The sequence below is a fragment of the Brassica oleracea genome, chromosome C2, assembly GCF_000695525.1.
Source record: "Brassica oleracea var. oleracea cultivar TO1000 chromosome C2, BOL, whole genome shotgun sequence".
In the NCBI taxonomy this organism is placed as follows: Eukaryota; Viridiplantae; Streptophyta; class Magnoliopsida; order Brassicales; family Brassicaceae; genus Brassica; species Brassica oleracea.
Window position 1 is genome coordinate 30,250,666 of NC_027749.1, and position 9,839 is coordinate 30,260,504.

Consider the following 9,839-nt stretch of genomic DNA (forward strand, 5'->3'; position numbering starts at 1 on the left):
GCTCTTTGTGAGAGAAATAGTGACAAGAAGTTGATTAAGCATCAAGATGAAGATTGGAATGAGACTCAAGTCAGACCCATCTCTGAAATTTTGGCGGCAGTTGAGGTAAAATTTTAATATTTTGAGATATTTTACAGCGGTCTTATTGTGATTAGATGATTAACATATTGTGTCCGTGAGTACATATAGACCGGTTGAAAGTTGAAAAAACAACCATGGAATTGTGAATTCTGTCATGCATGTTTTAATTATCCAAGTTTTGTTTATATAGTTAGATATTGCACTTCTAACATGTCCAAAATGTATAAGTGTAAAAATTATTATTAATAAAATATTTTTAACTGATTTAAAATTTTACCCAAAACATCATAAAATTAATAATACATTTAAATCATATAATAATATATGAAAGAAATGTTAATATAAATCTGACAGGACATGATACATTTAATACATGGATCCAATTATTATTTGTATAACTACATAACATCATACGATACTGCAATATATGGTCTCAACAATAAAATAAACTAAATTAGTGAAAATGCAACAATTAAATTATTATGTTTTAAAATGTTTATATATATTCTAAAAGAAACACCCGCACGGGTGTGCGGGTCAAGCTCTAGTTTGTTTTATAACAGGATTTCGAAAATTATCTTTTTTTTGAAACAATCGAAAACAATCTATTAAGTTCGGGGCGTGCCTATATATGTGTATATATATATATATATATATATAACTAGGGTCAGTCCGCCCTACGGCCAGGATGTATATTAAATAAAAATTGAACCAATATAGTATATATTTAATATATATTTATATTATAGAAAACTATACATATTAGTTATTTTTTTACATGTTTAGGTATTAGCAGACTAATAGAACTATACAGTTATATTTATATATTATTTTTACATGTATTTACTGTCCATTAGAGTGTTGATCATATGAAGAGAATGTTATGGGCTTGGTAATTGAAATATGCTATCTTATTAATTTAAACTGTTGGTTAATTTATCAGTAACTTTTATTTTTTTTTTGGATTTCTGCTTATACAGCATAATTTTGAGTTGTATGCTATTTGATGTTGAATAATTTGTATCAAATAATTGATATATATGACTTTTTTTTAGGTTCTCGCTAGCTGTATCCTTTACATAATTTTCAAAAAAAAACTGTCAGCTTTGGTGAGAAATTAGCAGTCAAAACATCAGCCATCTGGTTGGGTTGGAAATGGTGTTCTTGTGTTGGGAATGGTGTTCTTGGTGCTCACCGAGGTTTGGTAGAATAAACTATATTGTTTGTTAGGAACAAATATGAGCATATATGAACGATTTCTTGTTTGGTCTTTAACTCTTAAGCATATGATTTTAGATTTTGGAGAAAGAGATTCATAATGGTATTTATGTTCTATTCGCCGGTTTGATTGCAAAAAAATTAGTTACCAAGATGTTTTTTTGTCAAGATTTGGAAGACTCGTTAGTAGAAATTAGTTTTTTTGAGAAGATCCAAAGTTTCATTTGAACTAAAACAGACACTATTTGGATTTTCATTACCCGGGTAGTAAAACTTTTCCATTGTTTGCAGAACTTTTAATCATAATTTATAGCGTGAACTATATATTTATTATACTCATTTCTGTATACTTTTTTATTAGTCAAAGTTTACTGTAAAGAAAGTTTCATTTTTAATCATTTGAGCTTTTTTTTTTAATTTTATTTGTATAGGTTAGGAAAATATATACAACCAAACAAATGAGAATATAATCTCTTCAAACATTTGATTAAATATTTAAATTAATATTGATTTTTATTTTAAAAAGTTTTGATTATATATTATGTGTAAATAGTTATATATTTTCTTCGTTTTTATCATCATTTTGGTTGAACAGTTTGATATCTAATCTCAAATTTCATTGTGATAAATGAAAATTTTAATAGAATTATTGAAATTTTTATATCAAAAATATTTGTATTTTGAAGGTATAAATCCTTTCATTTGTCTATTTTATTTTACTTTTATTATTTTTGTCAAATTATATTATATTGCGAACTTAATTTTGCACATTTTTCATTATTGTTTCTTTGTTTATTGTTTTAAATATATTCCATTCACTTCGGAAAAATCCATGTTTAAAAGAAAATTTCAGAAAGATAGATTTTTTTACATTTTCAACGAATTATTTAGTTGATAAATTGTAAATTTTTAAAAGGTATTTATTAAAAATTGATTGGTTAAAATGTTTTAGATATTTTTAATTATAAAATTTATGTATTAGTAATTAACATTAATATGTTTTAATATGTATGAAATTATTAAAACTTATATCTTTTAAAAATAAAGGTTGAATATCTTTTTGAATATTAGTTCTTACTATGTATTAATTTTAGTTCTGGTATTTATATCAATTTCTTGTTATTTCTTTTAATTTTGTTTGATGAAACATGAAAAAGGTAATATCATAAATTTGTGTTCGTATATTTTTATTCTATGCTGTTTATTTATTTTAGAAATTTATATTTCTATTATTTTACGTATTTTGGGTTAGTAATATATTTTTCATCAAATTTAGTTGTTTTATATATTTTAGATTTCTGATTTTTTTCTGAAAACATTTTTTGATTATTTATTAATATTTAGTTGTGGTTTTCAAGGCGGCTAACCATAAGTACAAAGTAAATAACAAAATATCTTAAACTATCGTAAAATGTTGTAGTTTTTTTTTTGGTGAAATTTTAAAGGTTGTAGATTATTTCAACCAGACAGCTGATCATGTTTATCAATATATTCCTATTTCCACTTACAAAGAAATCGTTGGCCAAGCCTGAATTTTACAACTGTCACGTCTTACCACGCTTGCATTACGGTATAATGAAAATAACTTTTGGTGCCAAAATGGTTCAAGCCAAAACAAAAAAAAAACAGAACAGTCCAAAACTTAAACACAGAGAAGTGGTCACGATTTGTTAATGGCTCCGTAGAGTTTTTTTTTCTTTTACTATAAACAAATATTTTTGATTCAAGTGTATAACTTGCCCATGAATCTTTTCAATTTTACAATTATAACACATTTTTAATCTCCAAATATTCTTCAGCTAAAGAGTTATTTGTTACAGAGAAACAAAAGCCAGTTTCTTTAATCATCAACATCAATAACCTTACTCATCTCTAACTTAACTTAACCACCTCCCGGGTCCATTATTACTTACCAGCGACTTTGTCTGATTTAAAGAATCTAAAGGTCCTTAATATTTCTAATAATGAACTCAACGGAAGCATCCCAAGCCTCTCTTTGAAGTCTGACTGGACTTAAGAGTCTTGAAACCTGAAAACAACTCATTCTCAGGCAATTCCCCATGTTGATTTTCCAGACCTGATGCATCGACTTGTCTGCTCATCGGCACAATACCAGAATTTCTTCAAAGATAACAAAGAACCTAATGAGCCTTGTCATAATACTCGAGACAAATTTACCCTCAAACTGTGTTGACAATTGACGGCGCCTTTGTGATCCATCATTGAGACAACTTTATCCTCATATTTCTGACGATAAAGACATGAATTCAGAATCCATAGTATTATCAATTCATCTATAATATAACCACCTGAAGAAGAGTTTGAAGTGTTCAGCTTATTAGAACATGTACTCATTATTAAACTCTTCACCCAAAAAAAAAGTGAATGTTGAACATAATATGAATTCACTCACTGTTTGATTTTCGCATCAGAGACTCCACACAGAATTTGAAGCAAGAATCTGCTGTTCAATAAACCAAACATTCACTTTACTAAAAACGAATGATGAAGGAAACATATAAGACCAAATACCAGATGTACCTTACCTTTGACTGGTTTCACATGTCTACATCATCATCTGGAGCATTTCCTTAGAAGACACAAATTTTCAAGGGAGAGTCGAGATTTTGTGTGCTTTCCAGAACAAAAGGACACGACTTGCGTTCATCAGACACATCCATGGAGGAAACAATATCATTTATTCGATCTACCACATCGTCGATCAGACTACCACAAACCGAGAAATCTGATTTCATCATCTTGTTCACTGTATCCGTCAATAGCTTGCCCCGTAATCAGAAGCCGCATCGAGCTCACTGACTGAAACGAAATTCAAAGAATAAGATATTTTTGATTGAAGCAGAACATAATCCACAGAGAAAAGATAAGCAATATTTGTAGATGAACAAGACTTAGGTTCACGCCCCGAGGGTGAACCTTTAAATTCACCTCTCTTTCCATGACCAATCAAATTGCCATGTAGATAATTAATTAAAAAATATTAAACTTATTTAAAAATAACTAAAAAAATAGAATAATGCCAATTTTAATGCCGATGATGCCGTTACTTAAACCGTAAACCCTAAATTTTAAATTCTAAACCCTAAACCTTAAATCCTAAACCCAAACCCTAAACCCTAAACCCTATACCCAAATCCTATACCCTAAACCCAAATTATATACCCTAAACTCAAATTGTATACCCTAAACCCAAACAATAAACCCTAAACCATAAACCCTAAACCCAAACCATAAACCCAGGTTTACTGTTTGGGTTTAGGGTCTAGGATTTGGTTTAGGGTATAAGGTTTGGATTTAAGGTTTACTGTTTGGGTTTAGGGTCTAGGATTTGGTTTAGGGTATAAGGTTTGGATTTAAGGTTTACTGTTTGGGTTTAGGGTCTAGGATTTGGGTTTAGAATATACAGTTTGGTTTTAGGGTTTAGGATTTGGGTTTAGGGTATAGAGTTTGGGTTTTAGAATTACGGTTTAGGGTTAAAAAATTAAGATTTCGGGTTTACGGTTTAGATGGCGGTGTCAGCGTTGTTAAAATTAGCATTATTTTTTTTAGTTATTTTAAAATAAATTTAATATTTTTTAATTAATTATCTACGTGGCAATTTGATTGGTTCTAGAATGAGAGGTGAATTTAAAAGTTCACCCTATGGGGTGAACCTAAGTTTTGTTCTTGGTAGATCTATTAAATAATAACATTCAAACAGAAATCATCAACACAAAGCCCTTTCAATTGTGGGGCATGTAAAGATGAAGATGAATCCCTTTCAAACATAATTGTGGAAGTGAAAGTTTTATGAGATTTACAACATATAAATATGAGAGGAAATAGCCATTAAAACCATTAGTGAACAAATTAATTAATGATATGAATCTGAAACGTTGATGAGGGTGATGTCTGTGGGAAGAAAACTTAACCTTTTTATAGGTGAGGTTTATCATGGATGGTGTGGGTCCAAGGATTAAAGATGGCTGTTGATGGTGATGAACCACTTAATTCCATAACATATTATAGGCGATGAGTCGGAGACAGGAAGGAAACCGACACAGAGATCTACACAAATATTTAACACATGCAATATCCCAGAACCTCCATTGGAGTTTGACCTAATCGGATTTTGAAGAAACGAAGAACGCTAGACGACTGTATCGAAGAATACGAATGTAAACAACAGGCAACCTCTGACCTTCTTTGATAAGCACAATAATTTGTACCCAAAAATTAATGAAGTTTGCAGTCCGTCAAGGCCAATCAACAATACGTGAGAAGTGAAAGGAAATTGATATATGTGAAACGCAGCGTATTGTGGTAAGGGACACGTGTCAACTCGTGAGGATCCGACTTAATGACGTGACGCTGACGTGTCTCAACCAGGAGGGAGAGAACACTACTTTATATATATAGATGTTAGGCTTGCCGCTTTTGAACAGAAAACAAAATACCAACTGAACCAAACCGAAAAGTTTTGGCTTTCGATTCATGTTAGATAATATTGTTTTTTAACCAGTAAGCATATGGTTGGATAAAAAATCCTTATCGTATGAACCGATTCCGATCCATAAAAATAGTACCAAACCCGAATGAAAACTGGTTAAATATCTGAACGGATTCAAATTTTGGTATTTAGAGAACCAGAATCAAACCGGAATCAAACCAAGATATTCCGGTTATTCTAATATATCCGAAAATATTTATATACTCAAGTATATTTTTTTTTTGATTAAATATCAAATTTATTGATCAAAGGTGGAAAGGAATTTACAAAAGATGATCTATTGTTCTAATGTGTAAAGAATAAAAGAATGATAAATTTTAATATGTGTAGACAGTAAACCATCTCACTAGTAGCCCCCTCAGCTTGTGGTTTCCCATATACTTCATTGACGAGATTAGATTCTTGACCTGATTCCCAATGGCCTTAGTAGTCGTATCCACAGGTGCAGACACACCTCCATGCCTTCTTGAGTTCCTCTCCTTCCACAACACATAAATGGCTGTCTGGAACACTAAGCGGAGGAGTATAGCATCGAGTCTGTTCCTGTTCGGGCGTAACAGGGAGGTGACTGTATCTTCCCAGTCCGGTGTTATCGCTGCACCAAGTAATTTCTCTGCAACATTCATCCATACTGTGAAGGTATATGGGCAAGCGAAAAACAAATGATCTTTGCTTTCATCCTTCTCTCTGCAATAGACACAACAATACTCAAGTATATTAATTACTTTTAGATTTGATATCCCAAAATATCCAAATATATAAGTTATTTTGAAACTATCCAAAATACTTGAAAATATATACAAATAGTCAAAAATAAATATATAAAATGGCTAAATAATATTCAAAACCGTAAAACACTTGAATTATCTATTGATTATGCATCTAAATATTCAAGACAAACCAATTTGTATACAAATTTTGTGTATTTTGGCATACATTATTCAAATTTATATGCTTGATGTTATTTTATTTTTAAATTTTGAGAAATTTAAAGTATATATGAGTTTAAAATTTTTAAAAATATTTTATCTAAACCCGAACCGAATCCGTAAGGATCTGAACCAAATCCAAACCAAAATTTGTAAATACTCGAGTGGGGCTGAAATATTTAACCCCAAAAACTCGAAACCCAAAGATTCAAACAGAATCCAGAAGAGTATCCGAATATTCATCCCTATTAGCACATTTTCACAATTAGCTCAGTTATTGGTTTAGCTTGATTGGGCAAACCCGTACTTCGTTTTCAAATTTTATATTAAATAGATTTATACTATATTTTGATTCGAATAATCAAGCGAACTAAAATAATTATAATTTCGAAATAGAACCAAAATTATCCAAAATTTAATCAAACGTAACCGAAAAACTAAAACTTCAGTTCATTTGGGTTAAAAAATTGCAAACCGAATCGTATTTACTTTTGGCCCACATACAGCCCACTATTGTGTAACCCTAACATTCGGAGCAAGTTAATCTCCCCGACTCTTCGTCTTCGTCAATTTGTTTTTTTCTTCTAATCTCCGTTACCCTGTACCCTCATCAATGAATTATGAATGTCTTCTTTATCGTTTCGTATCTCTTTCTTCTCATATATAGATTGCTAACTGGTTCGTCGAGACTTACTTCCAAACAATCTCCGAAAATATCCGTCGATATATCTTGAGCTGTGGCGATGAAATCCAACGGCAACTCACATGTCTTGTTTAAGGTGAGTTTGGTCTCGGATAAAAGTAAAAAATACTAAAAATGGGTCGAACAGAGGCGTTTATCAGATTTCGAGATGAGGTTACAAAGGTGGAGAAAGTAATGGCAAGCCGGAGCTCGTGAGAGCTTAAACCGGAAAAGTACAAATAGCAGAGAGATGATTGTACGGACAATAAACCCTAATCTCGCTGCTAAGTTTGTGTAGCTAAGTGTTGATGACTTTCTCCTTTGCTTTCCTCTCCTTTTATAGTCTGTTCGATCGTCTTAACCTAATCTCCTTTTAATTGATTGGGCCTTGTCGGCCCTTCGGGCCTGATTAGGGGAATGCTCGCCCTGAGCTACTTAGTCGATCGATCGCGCTCTGTTTGCTCTCCGCTTCGACTAAAAGCATTCCTTGGTTAAGTCGAAGCCTCGAGCATCGGCTTCCGAGCCGATGATAATCCGGCTCACTGGATTGGGCCTTTTGTTCGATGGGCTTTGTGGATGGGTTAAATCCATCCCCAACAGTAAGTCCCCCCCAGTTCATTGACGGTCGAGTGGTCGATTTTCGATGAATTTGGTGTCTTTAGTTCGGAGGACAAAAAGCTCAATCCGAGCAAATAACTGGATCTACTTGAGGGATCGAACCGTTAGATCGATGCTTCTTAACCGAGAAAGTGAACCTGTGCATCTGTCGATCACGCGTTGCGGAATAAATGCTTGTCAGTCGAGAAAGCGGATCGACGCGTCTGTCTATCACGCGCCAATTGGGTTTAGGCCCATTCAGGCCTCATTAGGCGTAATGATTACGCCTTGATCCCAGCGCTTGCTCTCCTCTATAAATAGCGCACCCCTCCTCACTTCTTTTCACTTTTCTCCGCAGCGTCAAGGTACTTTCTCTCTCTACCCTCTTTCTCTCTCTTAATCTTTGTTTAGAACTTCGATTATCGAGATGTCGTCTCCCCAAAAGTTAACTCGTGGGCAAAAGGGGAAAGAGGTAGCGCTTAGTCGGGGTTCGTCCGAGGGTCTGGAGGATATTCATCACGAGGCGATGATGGATACTGGGAGCATGAATCTGGCGCAGCGTCTTCTCGTCTCGGAGGTGAGGGAACAATTCCGGGGTGATGACGATGGTCAAGAGGCAGTTGACATCTCGTGCGTTCCGATCAGCTATTATCCGAGAAATATTTTTGCGGGGGAGAGTCCGCTGGAATCCTGGTGGGTGCGTCCTTCCGTTGTCGACGGTCAGGATTGGCCAAACGTCGAGAAGACGAAGTCCACTGTAGAATCAGTGGAGGCGATTCTCCGAGATCTCACTGCGCATGGGGTCTCGTTTATAATCCCGAAGGAAAACCAAAGGCCTTGGTCCCCGCCAAGAGGTTACCAATGTGTCTACGAGTCGTACTTCCAAAATGATACGAAGCTGTGGTTCCTGATTCCCCAAATCGTCACGGCCTACGCGTTCTGCAGAGGGGTTGCTCTGAGTCAGCTAATGAATGGCTCGCTTCGCCTGATGGTTGTTTTGTCGGTGATCGCGGCCGAAGCGGGGACGTCGTTGAGCGTGAGGTCATTCGAGGAACTGACTTCAGTCTCAATCTCTGATGACGGGCTAGTCTCGACGAGGATGCGTCCAAACTACAACGTGGTTACCGGGTATCCGACCAAAACCTCAGACAGGCAGCGTTCATACTTCTACGTGAAGTCGAACAGGTCGGCGTTTGAGGAACCGCCGAGATCTAGCTGTCGTGTTCTTTGGAATGCGGAGATGGGTATAGCATACTGATTTAATGATGACTGTTGCGCGTACTTATCTGATATTTTGTGTTTGTCGTTGTCTTTTTATTTTTTGGCAGTTGGTCATCCGAATATTGCCACCTACCCCGAGGATTGGAGGACGAGTGCCCGAACCGTTGCATTGCAGAAACAAGATCATTTGGAGAATTTTACGCGGGATAGGATCTGCAGATCTATCGATCGAATCGCCAACCGTGAGCCCCCACTTTTTCCTTCTTTATTTCCGAGTGATCGTTCGATAACTTATCAATTTTCCTTTTTCTTTCTTTTTGCAGAGGATTGGATCTCGGACTCATTCCCTCACGTTAATCGGTCAACGACAAAGAGATTGTCGCTTTTTACTCGAGCCGAGCAGAAAGAAGTTAATCGAGCTAGATCCATGAAGCAATTGCCAGATCTTAGTCTCATCGTGGCCGGGAAGTTAGGTGCCAGAAGGGGTACTTCTGGGAGTAAGGTTGGTCCTTCGGGGCCGGAGACTACTGACGCTGTTCCTGTTACCGCCGAGCAAGCACCTACCGGCGGTTCTTCTCAGGGGAAGAACTCAAAGAAGAAG

The 9,839-nt window shown here is 34.9% G+C and overlaps 1 long non-coding RNA gene across 1 annotated transcript; it reads right to left on the minus strand.

Annotated features, from left to right (window-relative positions):
• Positions 1–3,046: 3,046 nt before the first annotated feature.
• LOC106325359 lies at positions 3,047–4,196 on the minus strand. The gene is made up of 3 exons (XR_001266876.1): positions 3,846–4,196; positions 3,713–3,760; positions 3,047–3,546 (listed from the first exon to the last, which is right to left on the minus strand). It is a non-coding gene; the product is annotated as an uncharacterized LOC106325359 (long non-coding RNA).
• Positions 4,197–9,839: the final 5,643 nt, after the last annotated feature.